This window comes from Lactuca saligna, chromosome 1 (genome assembly GCF_052625555.1).
Source record: "Lactuca saligna cultivar CGN05327 chromosome 1, ASM5262555v1, whole genome shotgun sequence".
NCBI lineage: Eukaryota > Viridiplantae > Streptophyta > Magnoliopsida > Asterales > Asteraceae > Lactuca > Lactuca saligna.
Window position 1 is genome coordinate 29,675,921 of NC_136417.1, and position 26,010 is coordinate 29,701,930.

Below are 26,010 nucleotides of genomic sequence, written 5' to 3' on the forward strand. Positions count from 1 at the left end.
AAACATTTAGTCATCAACTGTAAATCAAAGCTTAGTGAGTTTCCCAGAATATAACATACAAGACAGCTAACCATACATAACAGTAATATATCTGTTTCAACCCAACATGTATGTTTTCAATCGAATGAGTATGTTTTAACCCAACATGTCTGTTTCAACCGAAACAGGTATGTTTCAACCCAACATGCTTGTTTCAACCCAACATGTATGTTTCAACTAAAATGAGTATGTTTCAACCCATGTATGTTTCAACTGAATGGGTATGTTTTAACCCAACAGGTCTATTTCAACCTAACATGTATGTTTCAACAAAACAGGCATTTTTCAACCACACATGCAAACATATAAGCAACATGCAAGACTCTATTAGTCTAGCTAAACATGCAATCGTGCCATAGCAACTATGTCACAAATAACATAGTGAGAAAACTCACATTAATCAGAGATGAATAAATCCAGATTGCTCACATAAAGTCATAAACCTATAAGGTCGGTCTCACGAACCACATAGACTAAAAAAAAGGTTAAACCTCAGTCTAAAGTCAACCCCTAAATTTTGACCCAAAGTCAAACTTGGTCAAAAGGTCAAAAAGCCTATTTGTCAAAAGTCAATGGTGGCTAGCGCCTAATCAGGGCGCCCTGCATCCAAGAAAACGACAAAATAGTCAGGATTAAGCAAAAAAATCAGACGCGTCTAGAAAACTAAAAAGCTCCTCTACACCCTCAATAAACATGCCACGTCTTTCCAAAACTCAGGGTATTTTTTTCAACTTAATTCATTAAGTTCATGCTTCCAACTCTCACATATTGTAACTTCCCAAAATTTACAGACAAAATTTTCATTTTTAATTCATTCCAAAATATCTAGTAAACATGTTAAAACAACCAAAATTCCAAAATCACATAATGCAGAAAATATGGGCGAGTGCAGTGCGATCAAATGAGACCCTTCCTTTTGAGCTGGAAGTACCTGAAACATAAACTGAAAACCTTAAGCATAAAACTTAGTGAGCTCCCCTAGAATACCTCATACCATACATATATAACAGTCAAAAAAATACTGGATCTATTTCACCCCCTTCGTGTAACATTCCGTTTAATAAATAAATAAATGAATAAAATTAATAATTGAATAATAGCCCCAAAACTATAATAATTATCAGGGTTAGCCATGAGAAGTTAAATGATATAGTTTTTGGAATTTTTGGGTGTAACACCCTGCTTATTAAATAAATAAATTAATTAATTAATGAACGTATAGTAGCCCTAAAATCAATAGTTATATATAATGGATTGGTCTCGAGGAGTTAACTGTCACAACTTTAGAAGTTGGGGGTTAAAAGTGTAAGTTTTGGGATTTATTTTGAAAAGATTTTAGAGGTCAGGGGGTGTTTGGTATCATTTGGACCTAATATGAAAGAAATTATTGAAGCAAGGGATAAAATGTAAATTATGGATTTATATTGTAAATATTTAGTGAATCATGGGCTAAAGGGATAAATATTGGATTAAATTTGAAAAGATTCTCATGGGGAGGGACCAAACTCATCAATTGTGAAAATTAGCTCGAAGTGTGATAATAGTCAATTTTGGGTCAAGTTAAAGTCAAACAAAGTCAACAAGTCAAACCGGACGACTCAATTAGCCCTTGTATATTAGGGTTTACATTGTGTAATTAGTAAACAACTCGCTATTTTAATGAGAAAACATCATTTGGAAGATTCAGGTGTTTGAATTTCCATAATCGTGATAATGCTAAACATTGAACCAAAGCGATAAAACACTATTACACACTCATCGGGAGTGTGTAGGACACTAAAACATGGCTTAATGGGGTTTACGGACCTTGCATTGCGAAGCCGGACACTCAAAAATGCCACAAACGAAACCTCTCTCGATCACTTTTACGCTATCTCTCTCTCTATTACAAATCTCTCCCAAATCTCTCTCAAAAGTTCCTGTAATTTTTTGTAATCGTTCGGGTCATCCCGACCCTTAACCGGGTCAAAAACGACTTGAAACGGGGTAAAAACGAGAAAAATAGGCTCAAGGATTTGAAGCCTAAGCCCCAGAACCGAAGCCCAAAGACTTAGCCTCAGATCCGAAGCCTAATCCCCAGAACCGAAGCCTGAAGACTTAGCCTCAGATTCGAAGCCTAAGCCCCAGAACCGAAGCCCGAAGATCTAGCCTCAGGACCCGAAGCCCGAAGCCTCTAGCCTCAGGACCCGAAGCCCGAAGCCTCTAGGGCCAGAATCGAAGGGCTTCGCAGGAAAAACCCATTTTTCCCGGTTTTCGGCTACGATTTCATTTTAAGTCCGTTTTTCATCATTTTAAAGCGGGATTTTCACCAAAAACTTTATTTTAACATATTAAGACCCATATATCTTAATTAATTACATTTTTAATGCAAAACTTATCCACGAAGAATTGGGGAAGTGCAAGAGGTGGAGTGTTGACTTTTCTTTAGTTTATGACACAAGCAACCTCCTATACTAACTAGGGATGTCAACGGGACCAAACGGGAGCGGGAATAGCTGCCCCCGCTCCCGCCCCCAAAATCAATTGTTGCCCCTGCTCCCAGTCCCGCCCCCGGCTCCCCCGTTTACATAGCCCCCGGTCCCGCTCCCGGTTACCTCCATCACCCCCGGTCCCGCCCCCATTCCCCCGGTTCCCCCGCTTAAAATTCGTTTTTTTTTTTTGCTAAACGACTACTTTGTGTTAGGCTAAAAAGCTTGTTTTTAATAACTTTAAAAGTTTAAAACATAATCTTTTAGAAACTAAACAATTAAAAATTCAACATTACGAATTCAATATTACAAAACGACAATTCCATCAATTTTAAAAATATAAAATATGACAAATCCAATATTACAAATATAAAATACTTACATATCCAAAAATATATGATCAATTCACTACCTCTTCAATATCTATTAATTGAAAACGGGAAAGTGAAACCTAACCTACATTTAAATTAGAAAATCTATTTTGTATATGTATTTTATATTAAATATATATTTTTTACATAAATGTACAACCGGGGCCCCGCGGGAGTACGGGACGGGAATACCAACTCCCGGTCCCGGTCCCGAAAATAAGCGGGGTTTAATTTTGCCCCCGCTCCCGCTCCCGCTCCCGGTTTTTTTAAAAATTTAGTCCCATACGGGATCGGGGTCCCACGGGAGCGGGGTTCCACGGGGGTTTTTGACATCCCTAATACTAACTCCATGACTAACCCACACACCTCCCCACCATACCTTGTCACTTCCTTGTACCTTCCCACTCAATTTTCAGCCTCTCCACGTCCTAAGAGCTGGAACAGCTCATCCTCTCTTCTCATTCTCACTCACTTGTTCACATTTCACCAAAGATCAAACTAAACTTTTCTCTCGAACTTTCTCCCTCATTTTCGGATTTTCAAGGCTGATCATCAAGCTTCCTTACACTCTTGGTAAGTATAATTCATCCTCCTTGTGATGATTACACTTCATTTTACTCAAATCATTGATTGCTTACACAAACTCATCATTATTGTGTTAGATTCTTGAATCTTCAAAGTAATCCTTCAAATGTTCTTGAGTTGAACACTTCTCTTCTCCAACATCCATCCACCAAAATCACTCAATGTGAGTTCATACACCTACATTTTCATATTTTCTTAAGTTTTAAGGGGGGGGGGGGGGGGGGGAATACAAATTAAATCACCAAGAACACAACTAAATGCTTCTAACAGCTTTCATCAGAAAAGTTGGACTCCATTCACGGATTGTTTTAGTCAACTAAAAAATTTTAGTTTTCAAAACTGTACAAGGTGAAAGTAGTTCAAGTTCTTAGCTTTAAAATGCTACTTGCACATTTCCATACGATTTTTCTACAATTTATGGTGATTTTTACAAAACTGCCTATCATTTCAAGAACCAATCTGGACCAGTCTGTGTTTATGGACGTTTTCACCTAAGTTGGAGGTCACTAAAAATCATGAGAAAATTTATGAACAAACTAGACTCATTTTCCAAACTCACAGAATTTACGGATTCTGATTTGGATCTGTTATGAATTTTTTATAAATTTTCTAAGAACAGTAATAGAAAATGTTAATAACAGAAAAAAAATGTTAACAATTTCATTTCACCTTGTAACATGTTGAGCAAGGTGTATATCTTTATGTGAATGTATGTTATTTCAAATAAATGACATTTTACCTTAGTATATAGACATGCATCAGTTAATAAATGGATTTTGAGATATATATATATATATATATATATATATATATATATATATATATATATATATGGAATATAAAGGATAACAAAATTGTTATAATCAAAGTACATCCATTTCATACAAACACTTGAATAAACTATGTTAAATATAGTTTACGTACATTACCACTACTACCCTTGTTTTGGATAAACTATAATAGGTATAGTTTATGATACATTACACTACACACTCATACAAAAAGGGCACATTTATAAAAAAGGGATTTTCATCACATTACACGTAAATTCGTTAATGACTTTGTGAGACATTCGCTTCGCATTTACCAATAAGTCTTGTATTGTAACCAGAGTCTCCTGGAGAGAGAGCGCGATAGTTGTATATGGATCTATATTAGGTTTGACAAACCCACACCTTAACTGCATGCAATAGTTAGACCGGCAAGTATGGGGTGACAAATGTCATAACATTTACAACGCCTGAAGAACGCCGTTTCAGGCCAACTTGGTCATAGCATGGTTATAATAACTCACAGAAAGTATTAACAAACATAAGAATTTACGGGAAGTTTATTGAATTAAAACGCGTTTATGTCGATTTAAACTTACATTATTTTCTACAAGTAAGAAATGTTACTTATACATTTCAGTCTTGGGATATAAGACTACATTACACATTTTAAGGAAATATCGAATTTTTCTAGGACAAACATGACATTTACAATAGAAATACTTTTATCAAGTTTAAAACAAAAGCTTATGAACTCACCAACCTTTGTGTTGACACTTTTTAAAACAACTTGTATTCTTAGGAAATCACTAAACAAGTAACCAAGTGCATTTTGAGGATGAGACGTTAAGGCGTCAACATTTCATATTTTGTCAACATATTGTAACTGATTTGGAAACATGTAATTCATACAATGATGTAACTCTTTCAATTATATATATATATATGTTGGTTGTGTTTGCTTAAATTACTATTGAATTTGTGGTTATGATACTATACATGAAGTCCTCCACCCCCGGACGTTTCTGCCATCCTTGGTTTAGGGGTATGACATGGAGCCGGACTTTAACCCCATGTATCCCGTCCATCCTGTTGAAATGCTTAAACCTAACCCTAGATTGTCAATTCCCCAGCCGCCACAACCCTTGGAACGTCTCCAGCCGCTGCCACCTTATCGCCCCTCATCCCTAGCCGTCATTGTCAACCACATCGCCGCCGGATGTCGTTGCTTGCACCACCAGTTACCGATCGGCACCTTATGATATATGATATTATGTGGTAGTAGTAAGGGGTGAAATAGTCCCTAGTTATCGGTTGGCAGGACCGACGGGGTAGGTTGGGCACCCAGATATGTTTGACAGGGGTAGGTTGGGCACCCCGGTATGCCTAACAAGGGTAGGTTGAGCACTCCGGTATGCTCAGTAGGGTAGGTCGGGCACCCATATGTCTGGCATAGGGTACGTCAGACACCCGATATGCCTGACAGTATGTGATTTGTATGTTATGTGGTATGATGGGGAAACTCACTAAGCTTCGTGCTTACCATTTTCAGTTTTGGTTTCAGGTACTTCGTTTTCAAATGAAAGGAGCCAGCTCGATCACAGCGCATCACACTATGGTTTTCCGCACAAGAGATCTTTGGGATTACACTATGATATTGTTTTATGATAACATGTTTTGATCATTTCTACTTTGGTTTTTGACATGAGATATTATTATGGATGTTTTATTACTTACGGTTTTATAATAACCTATTTATAAATGAAAATATTGGTCTTGAATTTTAGGATGTTACAAGTTAGTATCAGAGCCTTGGTTTGAGGGATTCGAATATACTCTTGGGTGTGTCTGAACTCAAACTAAGGACTTGGTATGAAAATTTTCAAAAGTAAAATCATTTTAAAAAAAGAAGTTTGAAAAGAGAAAAGAACTTGAAAAGAACAAGGTGTGTGATGCATGCAATCAGCCAAGCTCAAGTAAGTTTTCCCCAAGATACCCATACATGTTAGGTTATGTTATGATATAGTTATGAGAACTGCATGTTGGATTAGGGTTGAGGATCTAGGAGGATGCCTTATATGCCTATTGTATGTGCTTGTAGACTTGCATGCTAGTACCGATCAGTCAATGATAGGATAGCCTATTTAGGTTATGCCTGATTGTATGAGCCTTTGAGTTACATGTACAAATTCTTGATTAGAGGATAGAACAGTTTGATTGGATTATGATGGTTAGATTTTCCATTGTCTGAATGATGTTTGCTTTGTGCTTTGTGGGACTCTTTGTGATGTGAGTTCGCTACTAATTGAATACACATGGGATACATGCCAGATAATCTCAGAGTGATGGACTTGACCCTATTGCATAACTTTTGTCTAAGTCTAACCGTTCTAGGGATGGGTCTCTTACTCGAATGATTATCTGATCTTTGTGGCATGTAGCTATATTCATGAGGTAGCTAGTTGAAATTACTGGGAATCTTTCAGCAGCTGAGGACTGGGTGAGTTCGGGAACCTAGGAAAGCCTAGGATATGATTCGGTGGGTTAGTAGTGAGGATTAGTGAGACTTGGGTTCACCTGTTTAAGGAAGTGAATTGGAGGATTCGAGAGGATTGCTGAGGAAAGCATGGATAGGTGTGGAAGGTAGTATTGGCCCCGTACTACTAAAAGCATATGATCCATACTCGAATCAGTGAGAGTCTTGGAGGATATAAGAAGCTTCAGTGCGAAGTTTGTGCCTTGGTTTGGGGACAGAGGATGTTCCAGTTGTTACATCTCAGCCAATGGCAAGTGAGCCAGTGAACGTGACAGGGTGTCAGACCCTGAAGGATATAACTTCCAGGAGTTTGTAGATGCGAGATCAATTTAGAGCACCCTGGGAAGAGAGGATAGTGTCAGGTGCGTATAGTAGAGGGTCTTGGGAAGAGACCCATGACTTCTAATCATCAGGTGAAAGGACAACAGGGTCGGAGTCAATGCAGCACGTATGGGAAAGTGCACAAGGGATTTTGTCGCTCAAAAGGTTTAGGCTACTACAAGGAAGCGGGGTTGGTCATGTCAGCAAAAGGTGATTAGGATTCCCCCAGATGTTGTGGGTATGTCATCTTCTATTACTATTAGGTGGATGTTGGGAATATGTATCGCCTTGGAATTGTGAGTGAGTTTGGATAAGTCAGATATCGGGTTGGTTTTTTGTTAGTGTTTGGGTTATCAAGGATCATATATGCCATCCTGCATGCCGAAAAGTCCTTGATGAACCCACAGAGGGACATATTTTGTGGAATGGGTTCCGCTTGGACCGTTATCATTCCGGATCTTTTTCGAGATCTGTGCATGAGTATTATTTAGAGGATACTCAGTCAGGTTAGATCGATAGTTCTTCAGTGAAGTCAGCGTTCAGTGGTTCTATCATGGTTCAGGTATGGTCGACAGTTGTCTATGGAAGAACCTTGGAAGCTCAATGCACTACCGTTGTTAGGATAGGACTGGTAGCATGAAAATGGTAGTGTCATTTGTGGGTGTTAGATGCATAAATGGTTGGTCATTGGATGTTCAAGAGAATTGTATTTTCGCATGGGTTGTGTCGGTTAGAGTTCAGTGGTACTGCAAGATTGGAAGTGGGAACGAGGATTCGCCAGCCAAAATGAAGGTTGAGGCCTCCGGTTGACAACATGAGAGATGGATTGAGGTGTCAGATTGTGCCAGATTTCAAGAGTACTCTTTAAGATTTTAGAAGATAAGTGGTCTCAAGGTTTAACTGGTGATTGATCGTTAGCATTGGTAAGCTCAGATTGTCGACATTGGACTATTAGAAAGTAAGAAGGATTAGGAACCCCTCGACTCTCACATGTGGTGAAGAATTAGTCGAATCTAAGTGGGGGAGAAAATTTTTGTAAAGTTCTCCAAATGTGAGTTCTAGTTGCGCGAGGTGTAATCACTTAGGCACCTTGTCAACCAGAAGGGTATTCTGGTCGATCCGGCAGAGATAGAGGCCGTGATGCAGTAGGAGATTCCGAGGTCTCCAACTGAGATTCGGAGTTTCCTAGGTCTAGCAGGTTATTATTAGAGATTTATGCGGGACTTCTCTGAGATTGCAGTTCCTTTGACCCGACTTTCCAAGAAGTTGGTGGCCTTCCGCTGGGGCCTGAGCAACAAACAACCTTCAAGACTCTCGGACAACAGGTTTTAGGAACCAATGTAGAGCTCTATTTAGGACTCAAGTTCAGTTGTGTCTTAGGTCGAGTGCGTGTTCGACCGGTATGGTGAGTGTTGTAAGTCTGCGGGTGTAACCGTAGCATTCACTAGTACTCAGATAGTATTAGAGTGTTGTAAGTCTCCGGGTGTAGTTGTAGCATTCACTAGCAGCCAGATAGTGCTAGAGTGTTGTAAGACTGCGGGCGTAGCCGTAGCATTCACTAGGTTGTTAGAGCCACAGTGGCATAATAACTAGTGGCAACTAGTTCCAGAGAAGGATTTCATTCAAAAGTCATGTGAGGCGACTAAGTGGGAGTCCTTTGGCTCCGCATCTAACGCCTGTGTTTCTAGGCTTGCCATTTTTAGCAATGTAATAGTCTAGGTTAACCTTTGTAACCCGTTTTGAAATAATAGAAGTGTATTATTTGAGTATTATGTGTTTTGTGCTTAATTGCTTAATTATGTGGTTTGACTAATTAAGAATAAAAATAAGTGTAAAAAATTTAAGTGTAAAATAAAATTGATATCTTTAGATAATGTTTTAGTAGTTGAAACAAGGTTTCCGAAGATATAAAGAATGCCGAAATCCGAGTTATAACGAAGAAGTTATGACCTGTCGAAGTTTCGCGACAGAACCGACAACGCTGAATGACGTAAAAAGTGAAATTTACGTTAGAGCGATATTTAGCCTTAGTGATCTAAACGAGAATCGAAGATCTCGTTGTTAGTATCGAAGCGATAAAAAGTTATGCGAGAATGGACGTCAAACGAAGAAGTTATGAATTTATAACAAAATTTTCTGTCCTGCCTATTAAATATAAATAATAAAAATAAATCAAAATTAGCCGACGGAGTCTAAATGAAAGTTGTAGAGCATAGTCTCACCTTTGCGTGGATATAAAGAACGTCGAAAACGGTGTTCGTATGAAGAAGATATGAATTTTCGAAGTTTATTAAATAATTAATAATTAAATTTAATTTTTAAATTCGATATTATCCGAAGGCGAGTCATCGGACTCATCCGAAGTACGCCCCGCGTACTCGTTTACGCCCCGCATACACCGAGGAATGTTGACACTCGCACTCGAGGACTTCGGTTCGTAAGCAGTGACGATTTCGGACCAGTACGCCCCGCGTACTCCGAGGCTCCAGCCTCCTATAAATAGCATGCGAGGCTGCCGAGTTTTATTGTTATTTTTCTCTCTTCTCTCTCCCGTTTTGCATCGATTTGCGTGCCAGAAGTACCCCGAAGCCCCGGTAATATTCCCGAGCCCCGAAGCAAGTCCTGAGGTCCCGAAGATCCCGAGAAGTAAGATTCCCGAGCCGAAGCTTTGTCCGCGAGGAGTTCGATTTTTGTAGAGATCTTCCAGATCTGCCGAAGAATACTACTTTTGCAGGTCGTAGTGCTGTCCGATCATCTTCTGATCAAGTGAGTGTATACTACGTTTCATAAACACGATAATAATACAAGTATGGTTTGAGTGTATTAAGTATATTGTTGTTTATATGTGTGAGTGTGTAGTTACTTTCTTCTAACGCATAATTATGAAGTATTTTATACGAAATACGTGTTATGTGTATAATTTTGTTGTTATGTGCGTGAATGTATATTCACTCTCTTCAATCTCATAGATCTGATTTGTTTTCTATGAAATACGTGTTATGTGGGTATGCCTCATCTGTTATGTGAAATATGTATGGAAGGAAAATGCTATACAAGTTTTAAATTATGTATAAAAATATATATTTTTATCTACTAATATGTTGGGTAGAACATGGGTAGCTAGTTGGTGTGTAATAAACAGATGAGAGGCCTCGATGTTGTTGTTGTTGACCTAGTTATTCAGCGGAGTATGGATAACGACCACAGACTCCTTATAGACAGTCTCGTGGAACGCTAGTAGGTTCATAACTTGTAGGTGTTGTGAACGATGTGTTCACCGGTGTACTCTATCCCCCTCATGGTTGCCTTTAGGATATCTATTGTTAAGGAAACCCCTTAGCAGTAATGTCCGTCCCGATGAAAATCCTAGATTAGGTCCCTTGAGATAGATGTTGTTTTAGGGACGTAAAGTGAGGATAACGGGAATGGGTAATCGGGATAGTGATTGGTTGGTGAAATTAAATATAAGTTATTTATTGTGGGTTGAAAACCCTATATGCTCACCAGGCTCCCAAGCCTGACCCACTCAGTTTTATTTGTATTACAGGAAGTGGCGCAAGGGCGTAAGATGGATGAATAATCGAGTTGTTTTGTTTATAAGTCTGTATATGTTTATATTTGTCGAATGACTTGTAATGTTATCGTTTATGCTTTATGGTCTGTATCGGAACATGACACCCCGAGTTTTGATTATATAATGAAAATGCATCTCTTGATGAAATGCTTTGATAAATATTATTTTATCATGTTTTGTTTTGGGAACAAATTCCGCAACACTTTTAAATCAAAAGGATTTACTCTGAAATTATTTTAAAAAGCATAAATGAAATCGGTCTTTTCTGACTGTGATTTTGGGGATGTCACACTGCAGCCGGGCCAAAATCCAATATTTCAGATGACTGACAAATGAATTGGGACCAGGAAGGTCTCGGTGGTTCATCAGTGCATGGCAAGGGTTATGGTTCTTAGTCACATGCATAAGAACTCAATGAATCAGTATGGTACCATGGGTGGTGTTTTGGATCATCAGATTGGTTAAGGTCTCAAGAGTATTCTTTCAGATTCTAGGAAGTTGGGAAATCGTTGAGATTCAAAATATAAATAATTTTAGGATTCGAAATATATAATTATAGTGTTTTTACATGTGACGTTCCACATCCTATGCATATGCCAATTCCTACCTAGTCATTAGGGTACATTGGTTTCACCCGTAAAATTGACTATTAATGAAAACTTACCATTACATTTAAATTATTTTTATTTATTAGAACGACAAACACACATTTTTATTCGACTCTTAAACTACATCTTTCATCCTTAAGGGGTCTTGAACTAACAACCTATGATTAAATGTCACATTTTACCAATTAATGATACCATTAGACTACAAATAAATGTCATATTTTACCAATTAATGATATCATTAGACTACAAGCTTTTTTGGTGTTACTCTTCAGTTATTTAATTATTCGAATAGCATAATATTTTAAAGGGTTATTGTCATTGTAGTTCAACGATTTTTAGTATATTGGCTTAAAAGGTCCATTGCGATATATATATATATATATATATATATATATATATATATATATATATATATATATATATATATATATATATATATATATATTTGCATTTAGAGGTACGTACTTGTGTTTTACCGTTTTAAAAGGTCATTATCAAAAATATGAAGGGGTCACCCAGTAAACCCCTTCCTAATCATCAATTTTGATATCCCACATGGCATTTGGTTAACTTAAATTGTCCACGTGGTGCTCATATCTCATCCAAGTTGATTTTTCCTTTCTATCTTTCACAAAAATTCAAACAGTACAAAGAAATCTAGAATGAAATCAGATGATGAAACATACGAGTGATGAAATAGAAAATTCGAAAACGATGTAGACGTTGACATAATCATCGATTCGAAGTTCAAACAAAGACATGTTGATAAACTAAAAAGGATTAGAGTTGTTGAAAAAGTGAAAGACGTTGACTCAAAGAAAAGCTTTCACTAGTTAAACAAAGAAGATCCTTTCATGGTTCTTCTACCAACATTAAAGATGCTAAACTTCAACTTTCGACAACTTGTTCGGATCGATAGTGGCTGAAGTTGAACAGATGCATGAAGTGATCGAAGATTGATGCACACATCCTTCTTCATCTCGCTCAATCAGACCTTCAACTCAATTGAAGGTAAGAAGGGTGGATGAACCTAAGTTTGTACAGTGCGACTTGAAGGAGAACAGGAGAGAAGGAGGTTGTGAGATTGATTCGAGAGGTGGAGATCAAGAAGAAACATGTGATCGTTAGAACCCAAAGCTACAAATCGATTCATAAGAGAAGAATGAGGTATCTCGGGAAAAAAAAAACTCACATGGGTTATTCTTTCAATTTTAGCTTTTAAAAAGAAAAATAAAAAGCCAAATAAGCTTGTTGTAACCGATAAAGCTGACTTAAAATGTGGTCTATCCTTTTATTAGCGGGTAAAACACAAACAAATACACCTAAAAAAAATCGTAAATAACCTTGTAAATCAATATACTAAATATTGTTGGACTGACAATAACTTTATTTTAAACATATTATCTAAAGTTGTTTTCTAAACAAAATTTTATAAATTATATTTCGAAAACAACTTTAAATACATTGTACATCAACATATGTTTAAAAATAGAATTAAATTTTATTTACCTTCCCAATTATGCACAAAAACAAAACAATATATTTTGATGACCCATACTCAATGCATTACGCTGTATATTCTATTTCATTATTAGTCCAATCCATCGTCCTAAAAGAACATTAAAATTGTATACGTATCATTCCTTATTTCTTTCCATTGTCATATTACATTTGCAATTTGTAATCATAGTTTCCAACTTTTATTGGAAAATCATTATTTGATAAATCTTCCAATATCATCACTAAAACTGCATAAATGGACATCTTAAAATATAATAAAAATACACCCTCCTTTTCTTCCATTTGCATTTGATCAAAATTAAAAACCAAACACATCCTAAAAATGAATCAAATTTAAACACAGCAGGATACAGAAATGAGTGACATCACATTTCACATTTGCGACGCATAAATCAAGCTCTCAATATCATCACTAAAACTGAAAATTAACAAACCCAGATATTGTGCAAATGACTTCTTCGAAACTATCTTCTATGGCGAAGAAGCCGCCAAAAATCCGCCTGCCTCGACGCCGTCTTCATCTAAGCACAAATCATCCGTCTTCCTGAGAGCTGCGTGAACCACCACAACCGCCAGTCCGATCAAAACGGACAAGATTATGTTCATCGTGGCGCCGGTCAACAGCAGCAAAACCACCGTGACAACAAATAAAACCGCCAGTACCACACGATCATCAATCGTGTAGTGAAAGATCACAAGAGGCTCGTCACGGAGGAAGTAGAGGAACAACCAGGCCGCCATCGACACAACGAAAACGATCAACGAGATCGGATTCCACAACAAGCTTAAGAACAAAATTACGAGCACAATCATCGCGTAATTCATACGAAAGTAACCGAAGTTCGTTTTGATCCGTGAAATTGCGTCAGCGAAGCCGTGAGGTATGTTGATCGAATGTAGATCGAACATCTGTTTCCACGGCCGTGATACGCCGAGTCCTGTTTGTATGCGTTCTTTTGCGCGGGATAGGAACTCGACCTTTGAAGAACCTCCGTCGGATGACGACGGAATTGTGCCGTACGACGTCATTGTCGCCGGCGATTAGGAATCCGGCAGATGTGGTTACGAGTAATTGGAGATGGAAATGGGGCAGTGTAAAAGGAAGACGTGTAGACGAGATGGAGAGGGAACGTGGGATATTAATAATGGTGGAGTAATGGAGGAGCCCAATTAAGCTGCCATGTGCTGCAAGGTGTGTGAAGAAGGGTGTCAAAAACTCGGTGGGACCAATAAAATCAAACAATTAAATTAGATTATCGCAGTTTTGGTCAATAATTTTATTAAGATATCGTTTCTACGTTTTATTCGAACCAGTCGAAAACGGATCTTTCCATTTTCAGAAAGTTATTTGAAATTATATTTGGTGTTGTTTTGATGCGGAGAATACCATGGAGATATATACTCACATAAATTGTTAAATATGGGATACATACTCACTCATTCAGGGTACATGAAACAATTGGAGATGTACATATAGACTTAACCTTTTAAAATTTATATTAAATCGACTAACAAGTCTCTCAATGGAATGATTGCTTTCATCAAAATGCGGAGAAATATTATTTAAAAGACAAGTTATTCATAGCTTTCTACAATAACCATAACACTGAATAAGTCAAGGCAAGCAACAATTTTCATATTCTTTTGTCAGCCCTCATGGAGTCAACAGTTGAGACCAAAGAAGGACAATCCGTAGGAGGCCTACTAAACAAGCCTTTCGGTTATAAGAATTCGACACTTGAAAGACACATGCTCCATATCTTCCTTGGCCTTCAAACAAAAAAAGAAACGAAGAAGAGTCCAATGACACCCCTCTCAAAGCAAGATTACATGCAACCAGAATTCTATTAAGCATCAAATGCCAAACAAAACAAGTAACTTTCGAGGTCAATCATTTAAAGCACTCAATAGTTAACTTTCCACCACAAACCACCTCAAAGACCGAATCGAGAAGTAATTGTTGTTATTGCCTCTCTACACCTACAAGACTCGATCAAAGCTCAAAGAAATGTCCATGATTTGCTATTCAGGTATGGCAATGTATTAGACTCCTTCCACCTTCGGTGCCAAAAACCAATTGTCTTACCATCCGAAACACTGTTGGACAACCTATCAATCACCTTGATAATTTTGTTGGACTCAATTTGATACAATTCAGGAAATGCTTTAAAAGAAATGTTCATGATTTGCTATTCAGGTATGCCAATGAATTAGACTCCTTCCACTAGGTTGTCGTGTCCAACGCCAAAAACCAACCGTGTTACCATCCGAAACACTGTTAGACAACCTATCAATCACCTTTCAAATTTTTTGGACTCAAATTTATAAGATTCAGAAAATACATCTTCTAAAACCAAACCTTCATGTTATTTATCCTTCCAAAAGTAAGCATCATTTCCAGCCCCTATCTTTCTCTCAATGAGCACGCCCAAATTAATATTTCAATCCTCCAAATCCATATTTGATTTAGCAATTTTAACCAATTACCCGGAAGGGTAGCCTTGGCAATGATCTTACCATTAATACAAGTAATATTATGCCATGCTTTGATGCAATTAGATCAAAGACTATAACTCTCCATTTTAAGACGCCACCAACGTTTAGCTAAGAGGGCCAAATTTAAGGTTCTAAGACACCCAATTCTAAGACCCTCTTTTTGCTTTGGCAAGTCCTTCATTTGTTACCTTTCTCATTCCAAAAAAATTGTCTCCCAATCCCTTCCAAAACATCATTAATCTTCTTTGGATATTTAAAAAGCAAAAAGAAACGTAACGTCCCAAATTTAATCCAAAATATTTATTTTTAAAAGAAGATAATCATCCTAATACATAATATATTAGAGTAATAAAATATTGTAAAATTATAAAATGCGGAGTTCTCCAAATCATGACCATGGATGCAGTGCAATCAAGTTACGTCATTCTCATTGCTTCTGGAATAACCTGAAACATTTAATCTTAATTCGCAAACACGAATCTTAGTGAATTCCGCAAAATACCACATACCCATGTGAATGTTATGCTACCATCATAGTCTTACACTCACGCCTGTTCCTGCAGAACCACTATAGTCTTTCATGTTATGGTACAACCATAGTCCTTTATATAGATGTTATGGTACCACCATAGTATTTCATATAGGTGTTATGGTTTCATCATAGTCTTTCATACTAGTGCTATGGTATCACAATAGTCTTTAATGCAAAATTCACAAAGACAATCTAGCATACAACGACACCTAGTGTCCTACATAGTATAATGATAATACTCACCTGAATCAAAGAGTTGAATTCCAACCTCTAAGAGTCTCACAATATCAATTACATGAACCATCTAAACCAAATAGAGGCTAAAACTCTGTCTACAACTCAAAACCTCTAATTTAACCAAAAGTCAAACTGGTTAAAAAGTCAATGGCCAACGACCCTGCATCGCGGCCAACTTTTAAGCCATGTTGCGGTCACGAGATGTCAAAAGAGTTGTGGTTGGCCATCGCGACCTGCGCCGTGACTTCCAAGGAACTGCGTCGTGGTTCGTGTCTAAACAAATTAATCTATTAAGCTCTTATTCCATAATGTCTAGAGTTTAAAAGCTCAGACTTGATTCTTCCAGAGCTTTGTATGGATAAAGTTTTCAAATTTATCCATTTCTCAAATCCAATCCTCCTTAGATCTAAACCCTAACTTTTAAATAACTAAAATGATCAAAGGTTCATGCATGACCGCAAATGAGTATCAAGCAACCAACTTTATCATATCAAAAGGTCCAAAAATTACTTAGAATTTAGTCTAAGGTTCTAGAGTTGCTCAAACTCCAAGAACCTTCCTCACAAGACCAACCAAAGGCTTCAAAGCATGAATAAACCACAATGAATAGATAAAGGTAAGAACTTTATACATCTCCAAACTCCAAAAGGTGCAGAAGATGCAAGATCCGATGAGGAAATCAACACTCCAACCTATAAGCTTACTACATACTTCTTCCAAATACTCCTCAAGGCTCATAAACACCAAGAATACACACCAATAACACACAGGGATTAGGGTTTCTCTCTGGATGAATGAGGATGCAAATGAGAGGGAACCCAAAAAGTTAGCTTCAATATATGGGGTTCAAAACCCGATATCTAGGGTTTTGAGCCCAACCGCATCATGATTTCCTTCTCACTCGCACCGCGACTTAAGGTTTTCCCCAAAAGCTTATTCTAAAAATCATTAAGTCTTTAGCTGATCAATCGTAAAAAACATGTGTAACAATAACTCAGGGGAAGGATTCCCAACGATATAAATGAAAATGAAATTTAACGGGCTTTCAACACAAAATACTAGCAAAACGTTCAATCTTAACATCGCCTTTTTCAAAACAGAAGTTAAGTAAAAGCACTTCAAGATTCTATTTAGATTGACAAAATTCACATTGGACAATTCACCAATAAAAGTGATAACATTCGCATACATAAGATGGGACAAAAGAAAACCATTATTGGGGAGAGATATACCTTGAAAAAGATGATGCTCACACGCCTCACACATGATGAGACTAAGCCCTTCCATGGCGAGAATAAAGAAAAAGAGATAAATGTTCCCAATGTCTAACACTCTTCTAATATCGAACTCCTTTGTCTTGGAGCCATTTACTAAAATAAAGGCTCTCCCGGAGAAAGAAAACCCCTGAATCAACCCTTCCATTTATTGCTAAATTCTATTTGCTCCAACACCGAGTCCAATAATCCACATTTTAACGAGTCGAATGCATTATCAAAATCAACTTTAAAAGTAAATAAGATCCAAAGTGACAAATAAAGCATCACTCCATACTTGCAAAAGAGGTTCAAATCGGATATTTTTTTAGGGAAATTATTAGAAGAAAATAAAAGTCTTATAAACCGTATAGTTTGGTATTGCAATCTTATTGTTGCTTTTTAATACATGTTTAACATTGTAATTACATTTGTTGTTCCTGGTAGCTTATTTAAATATTACTTTGAAGTTCAAAAAAACACACACACACAAATAAGAGTATAAATTCGATATACGGAATATAGATTACAACAATGTTTTTTGGTTATTTCAATTTTAGTTGACTGGTCACTCAAATCCAACACACATTTCGAGGGACAAAAAATTCACAAAAATATGACATTAATTTTTGTCATTTTTAACTAATGCCAAAAAACTAATCAATTTTTAATCTTCACAATTATATATATATATATATATATATATATATATATATATATATATATATATATATATATATATATATAATCATAATTTTTTATTTTACTGCCAAAAAATATGATAAAAATAAAAAGGTTAATATGTTTTATTGTTTTAAGATAATAATCAAATATAAAAAACATTGTCTAACTTAAAAAATTTATTTTTTAAGTATTAATTTTACATTTTTGAATCATTTACTGTAGGTATATATCTGTTATATCATTTAGTGGTTGTATTTAAGTGGTATGGGTCGGGTCCAATGGATCCAACATCTTCAACTGCCCCTGTCACCGTCGAAGGGATAAGAGTCGTACGGACGTCGATCACTTTATAGGAAAATCCGGCAACGGCTCCGATTGCAGCGAAGCCGGAGTGGGAGGTGGCCACTTGCACCACGTGATTTGTTCCAAAAAGCTGATTAAATAAAAGGTATACATGTAAATGTAGTCACCTGGACCTTGCTTGCTTTTCTCAAAATATCATTTTCAATTATTTGAGAACGAATGTATATTTTATTGGTCATCAGTTGATGTTCGACTCAAAGATTCGTTACATATTCTGATCGTTCAAGGCAATTTTCCGGTTGAGCTCGACCAAACGTTTGAAAATATAGTTTTTTTAACAACGAATATGATCTTATATGCTGAAAACTATTTTATTTATCCTTCATATTCTCAAAAACTGATGTCAAAATATCATTTTTTGACAACCATCAAATCTCCTAAAGAAAATTGATGGTGGTTCTGAAAATATCTATTTGTTGTTTTGTATTATTAATTATTATTGTATATATTATTAGCTGTTGATACCTACTCCACCTTCCCTCCGTTTGGAGTTTGGACAAACGCATGGCGGACTTGCATCCACCTCATGGGCCCAACCCTCTTTGCCGACTCATATCAATAACGAATATTCACAAAAATACCATACAAAATTTGGAAAATAACCAAAATGTCCCCTTCTAAGACTTAGTTAGAACTAGCTAACTTTACGTCACAATAAAAATAAATATTCTGATAAATTTGAAGAAAAAAAAAACTAATCTACTCTAAAATTCCAACATGTTTATAATCTTAAAAACAAATCTAAAATTTCTAGAAAATGTTTCATTTTTATGAAATCCGACTAAAAGTTTAAAAGAGCATTTCAAATTAGAATCACATACGATACAAGGGGATAAAATATGACATTTTGTTGAAAAAACTGTTATATCACTCTCTACCGTATTCTCATTGGTGTCTTACAATATCTCATATTTACTTGTCCCGATATTTCTCAAGAAGTTCAACAAATTTGCCTCCACATGCATGCCCCAAGGCATCTACATGATAGCTCTCAAACGTATCATATGTTACATTCATGGGCACTTTTGACTATGTCATCACCACGAGGTCCCCGTCTTCCTGACTTACTACCTACATCAGTGTTCATAGGACCGTGTGTCCTGATACAAAACGATCAACATATGAATGTTGTGATTTCATTGGCGACAATCTCATATCACAGTCCCCTAATAGTCAAGCAGTGATTTGCTAATCTAATGTCGAACAAATATGCCACGGGTTGTCAATGTGGTGTAATACCATTGGTTGCCAATGTTGCGTCTGAAACATGTTGGTTTCATAATCTTTTACTTGAGCTCTCTCTTCCCATTCCTAAAAGAAAACCATATAGTTGATATTTTTGTCTCCGAAGTACCTGAAACAAAACGAAAACTGTAAGTCAACGCTTAATGAGTTCCCCCAAAGGACTACCACATCAACATAACAAACAACAACATGCGTATAGAGCCTTCAACATGACTGGACCGCCTCATCGTGCCTTCAGCCTATCTGAACCGCTCTCTGGACCTTCGGCCTAACTGGTTCGCCTCGCAGGCCTTCAGTCTATTTGGACCACCCTAGGTATCTTGGCATTCAGCACAAAGCAGGACCGCCTCAACCCAATATACCATCACATATCAACATATACAACATATACCATAATAATCAATAGCTAGCATATATAGATAGTCATACAAATATAACAGATCACTACAGCATAGCAACATATGGTAAACCACGATATCAATCCAATGGGTCGGCATTGGTGCCTCCGACCCATAATTACAGTGAAGAAAAACTCACCTCACTGTCTGAATGTAGTCTGAATAAATCCCAGCTCCGACAACTGGCTCAACTCAAATCCTAAATGTCCAAACATTTCTCATTCTAAATTAATAACATTTTCCCAAAATATCCTTGGTCAAACTTGGTCAACAGTCAAAAGTCAAGTCAACACCCAACCGAGCCAACTTAGTTGAGTACGTTGTGCATACTTTTCTTTACGTGGGGCGTACTCGATGGTTGATCAGATTACAAGGTTCTGGTTGCGTACGCACACCGTACCACTTGGTACGCCTAACATATGTGCCTGTTCAGCCCTTTCCCCATTAAGAGCTTAATACTCCAAAGTTCCACGTCCAAAGTCAGATCCAAGTCTCAAATAACGCTTTTTGACCATAAAGTTTCCAACTTTATGGTATTCCATGGCCAATAAGGTCTTAACATCAAAAACCTCAACCATCTAACCCATTAAGACCTCAAAACACATGCATTGAAAGAAAGATATGATCAAGACTACATTTCTATGCTTCTAAACACCTCAAAGTGACTGAAAGGACATCTTAAATCGATTGGGGTAGCTTATACTCGAAATACCCAAATGATGGGACCAAAAGGACACAAATTTCATCGCTAACTTAGATTTATGCATAGAATCATCAAGGTCATAACTTTATATGTAGCACCTGGTTTCCGGTATGTGAATTTTATTTGGGCATTTCTCTAATCTAGCCTTGGACTCGGCGAGTCATAGGGTCCGACTCGCCGAGTAGGGACGAGACTCAGGACACGTTTTAAGTAGGCGACTCGGCGAGTCCACATCCTGGACTCGGCGAGTCACCGCTGCTGGATGAAACCCTAAGTTTCAAGGGTTTGCACCCTATTTAAACTCTCATTCCGCCCCAACTCGTCCCCATTCACCCCCAGAACTCCCCCTACATCGTTTTCCCTTGTTTCCTTGAGAGTTTGAGGTGTTCTTGGTGTGTTCTTGAAGGTTTTGAGGAGTAAGAGGAGTAGATCAAGAAGAGGAGAAGGAGATCAGCCATCTTTGTGTCATTTCAACATTTCCTTTGAGGTATAACCCGTTTTCCCCTTGATTCTATGCTTAAAACTTCATTTGGGTCCTTCTTGGTCAATTCCTCAAGTTTGTATGTGCATATTATGTCGTAATAAGGCGTTTGGCCTTTGGATCTATGCAAGATTGAGCTCCAGGAGCTCAGATCTGTTAGCTTTTTGGCCCCATGAGGCTTGTTAGCCCTAGATCTACCCTTTTGAGACATTTTGAGCCCTATAATCCATTTTGGTGAATATCCACACGTAAAGTTGGAAACTTTACGTGTGATTCGTGTCCTAGAAGTCCAGATCTATGAATGGCACGGACTGGAATCGAGCAAATCGGTATAATTAAGGAGTGCATGGCGACGACTCGGCGAGTCGCATAGGTGACTCGGCGAGTCTGGTCGCGAGTCACCGATTTGGTCCCTTCTTCATGTGTCGAGTTGAGCCATGAGTCACAGGGGGTGACTCGGTGAGTTGGGAGCTGAACTCACCCATGTTAGGACTCGGCGAGTCAATGCCCTGACTCGGCGAGTCCAAGGCAATCTTCATACATCAAGAACAGACTCGGCGAGTTGTTCATACAACTCGGCGAGTCTTAGCATAAAGTGTTCTTCGGATGAAGATGAACTCGACGAGTTGTTCATACAACTCGGCGAGTAGGATGAAGGAGTTGAATGACAGTTAGAAGGTGAACTCGTCGAGTCATAGCCCGACTCGACGAGTAGAACCAGGGACCTAGGACTTTGGTTTGCTAGGGACTCGGCGAGTGGTGATCCACTCGGCGAGTCGGGTCAACTGAAAGTTGACCCTAGCATTGGCGTAGGGCTAAACCAGGGGTAAAATGGTCATTTTACCTAAAGGATAGTTAGCAGTGTTTGATTGAGTATGTTGTGGGAATTACAGCCGGAGGACTCCCGGAGCAGCAGCAGTCAGTTAGTTCCCGATCAGTTCAGCAGCTACTTTGAGGTGAGTTACCTTCCAGTAGCAGTGGGTCTAAGGCCACAATGCCGACCCACCAGTAGGAGATGTATGATAGATGATTGTCTTTGTGATATCATCTAAGTTTGCTATTACCTGACATGTTATATGCTAGCATGATATGTTGTATGTGATAGTAGTAGAGTTTGGTTGTTAGGACCGAAGGGTAGTCAGACACCCCAGATACGTCTGACAGTACGTGATGATATGTATGCATGCTGGCTTGTTATGTTATATGTGATCATAGTAGTAGGGGGTGAAATAGTCCCCAAGGATCGGTTGTTAGGACCGATGGGTAGTCAGCACCCCAGAATGGCTTGACATGGGTAGTCAGCGCCCCAGAATGGCTTGACACGGGTAAGACGGCACCCCAGAATGGCCGTACCGGGTAGTCAGGCACCCCAGAATAGCCTGGCAGTACGTATGTTATGTGTTCGTATGGTATGTGGTACGTTGGGGGAACTCACTAAGCTTTGTGCTTACGTTTACAGTTTTGTTTTCAGGTACCTCTGCATCGAAAGGGAAGGAGCCGGTGCGGTAGCGACACGTCATGCACACACTCTTCGGTTTCCGCATTTATGAGATTTACTGGGATTGTACTCTGATATTTTGATGGGATGTATGGTTTGACTTTTTAGAACATGGCTGCGATGTGTTATGGTGTGAACAAACAATGTTTTTATTTATTAATGTTTTCTAAAATAATACCTCAAAAATGAAATTTTCGAACGTAAAAATTGGGTCGTTACAAGTTGGTATCAGAGCCCTGGTTTGAGGGATTCGGACACACCTTCGGGAGTGTTTGGACTCAAATCGAGGGATTGAAAGATTTTCCAAAAGAAATTGTTCTTTAAAACCCGGAAAAGAGTCATAAGAAAGAGCAAAGTGTGTGACGTGCGCGACCGGCCGAGCTCAAGTAAGTATTCCCCATAGTACCCATACAAGTTTATGTTATGTTTATCAGCTTTATGAATACTGCATGCTAGAATAGGCTAAGGATCTAGGAGTGATGCCTTATGTGCCTGTTTAATTGCTACAGCTTATTGAATATTGCATGCTAGAATTGAGTAGACAGCAGTAGGATAGCCTGTGTAGGTTATGCCTGATAGTATGAGCTTAGCATCCTATGTTAAGTGTCGTTTCTTGTTCTAAGAACAGTTTTGGCTTGAGACTGTTTTTCCTTATCCGAATGCTGCTTGCTTCGTGCTCGGTGGGATTCTGAGTAATGGGAGTGAGCCACTAGGTAAACACGTCACACCACATGTAATCAGGGTTGAATAATCCCAAAGTGTTGGAACTGGCCCTATTGCGCAGCTCTTGTTTGAGTCCAACCGTTGTAGGGACGGATCTTTTACTTGAAGGATTATCTAATCCTCATCACATGTGATGGTGTTTAGGTGGTGGCTAACTGGCATTATGAGGAGACCTACAGCAGCTGAGGACCAGTTGTGTTGAACTTGAGTTTTCCCTAGGGCAAGCCTAGGATGAGAATAACAGAGAGTAGCAGTAGTAGAGGGGAGTTGGTGGAGTCGAGGAATTCCTCGGAGAAGGTACGGATAGATGTGGAAGGTAGTATGGGCCCGTACTACTGAAAGCAGAGGATCCGTACCCGAGCCGAGGAAGGCCAAGACGAGACCAAGGAACCTGTAAGTAGTTGAGATCCCTCAGAAAGTAGCAGTACCACTAATGATTATACTGATGTTTTGCAGAATGGTGGTACTTCGACCGAGACCGACAGATGGCGGGTCAGGAGAGGGGTCAGGTTCGGGATCTGGCACCGAGCCGATTGAGGAGAGGCTACGTGAGTTCATCACGTCAGAGATCACTAGGGGCATCCTTGAGTCGACCCCCATCATCTTTGGGTCGATCAAGGAAGGGATCGTGGAGTTGATGGAGGATCGCCTACGGGCATTCAGGAGCGACTTGGCCTCCAGCCAGTCAGGATCTCGCACACTGTCCTTCAAGAACTTCAGGGGCAGTGGTGCGCCGGATTTCCATGGGGTGAAGGACCCCATTGTCGCCAGGCGGTGGATTGCGGATATCGAGTCCGCCCAGTTGATCAGCTTCTGCCCCGAGGGGTCGAAGGTGAGGTACGCAGCAGGGTGTTTACGGGACCGGGCCCGAGATTGGTGGGAGTCAGTGGGTGACTCGTTGGGAGCCTTGGCTATCGAGGCAATGACCTGGTCGGACTTTGTGGCTAGGTTCAGGGCAGAGTTTGCGCCAGAGGTCGAGCTTCAGCAGCTGGCCAGGGAGTTCTTAGACATGAGGCAGACGACAGAGACCGTGGCGGAGATCACCGCCAAGTTTCGAGAGCGGGCTTTGTTGGTGCCCCAGTACGCAGGTGACGAGGATATGAGGAGGACTCGTTACCATGATATGCTACGAGCCGACATTCGGGAGCACGTTAGCTTTTCGGCTTGCCCTACCCTGGACTCCATGATTGCCAGGGCTAGAGAGAGAGAGATAGATTTGGAGCACATCCGGAAACGGAAACTTGAGGATGGTCAGGCATCAGGGGCTTCGGGGAAGAAGCCCAAGGGATCAGATGGGAGGCCGAAAGGCCAGTCGGGACCGAGCCGCTGCAGGAGGTGCGGCAGGCCGCACGAGGGGGCGTGCAGGATGGGATCGTCAGGCTGCTACAAGTGCGGCAAGTTTGGGCATATCAGCAGGGATTGCACTGCTCCTGCGACCGTTATTCAGACATCGGAGTTGCTGTGTTTCCACTGCAACCAGAGGGGCCACAAGAAGGCCAATTGCCCCATGTTGACAGCTTCAGCGCCAGTAAAGGCGCCAGCTCCAGCGACCCTGCGGATCACGGATGGCCGTCAGGGCAAGGCAGAGGCTCCAGTGGTGAGGAGTCGGGCATTTCAGTTGACTGCTGAGGAGGCACGCGCCGCGCCCGATGTGGTGACGGGTATGATTCCTTCCTTCTATCTCTTATTTTTCGTTGTTATGACATTGATATGTGCTCCGTGTGTATACATGTGTATTAGGATCGTTCCATGTGAACAGCATCCCGGTTCAGGTATTGTTCGACTCGGGTGCATCCCGATCATTCGTTTCTCTTGCTCTTAGCAAGAGATTTCATGAGACTTCGGGCGAGTTAGATTGCCCGTTAGAGGTAGAGATTGCTGACGATCGCTCGGTGCGAGCATCGATGGTGTTTCGAGATTGTGTTCTGCGGCTGTTTGAGGAGTGTTACCTGGTAGACTTGGTTCCCATTCCATTGCGTGGGAACAAGGTGATTGTTGGTATGGATTGGTTGAGCCCTAATGGGGCAGTGATAGATTGCGCACAGCAGCTAGTGCGAGTCAGGACCCCAAGCGGGGGAGAGTTAGTGATTCATGGAGAGCGGCCGCAGTGTGGACCCACTGTATGTTCAGCAGCGAGGGCTAGGCGCTACCTTCAGCAGGGATGCGCGGGTTATGTCGCGTACGTGATGGACACCCGGGAGGCGGGTAAGGCGACTGTGAGCGAGGTCCCGGTGGTTCGAGATTTTGCTGATGTTTTCCCGGAGGAACTACCTGGGATACCTCCGGAGCGACAGGTGGAGTTCAGGATTGACCTCATTCCCGGTGCGGCTCCGATAGCCAAAGCACCGTATCGGTTGGCTCCTCCCGAGATGCAGGAGTTGTCTACGCAGCTGCAGGAGCTGCTGGACAAGGGATTTATTCGGCCGAGCAGTTCGCCCTGGGGAGCCCCGATTCTGTTTGTGAAGAAGAAGGATGGGTCGCATCGGGTGTGTATAGATTATCGGGAGCTGAACAAGGTAACGGTGAAGAACCGTTACCCGCTTCCGAGGATTGATGACCTCTTTGACCAGCTTCGGGGCGCATCTTGGTTCTCCAAGATTG

General features: G+C 39.7%; 1 pseudogene; it reads right to left on the reverse strand.

The window, feature by feature from the left end:
• Positions 1 to 13,048: 13,048 nt before the first annotated feature.
• Positions 13,049 to 13,940, reverse strand: LOC145030558 (PRA1 family protein F3 pseudogene; annotated as a pseudogene).
• Between the last annotated feature and the right edge of the window lie 12,070 nt (positions 13,941 to 26,010).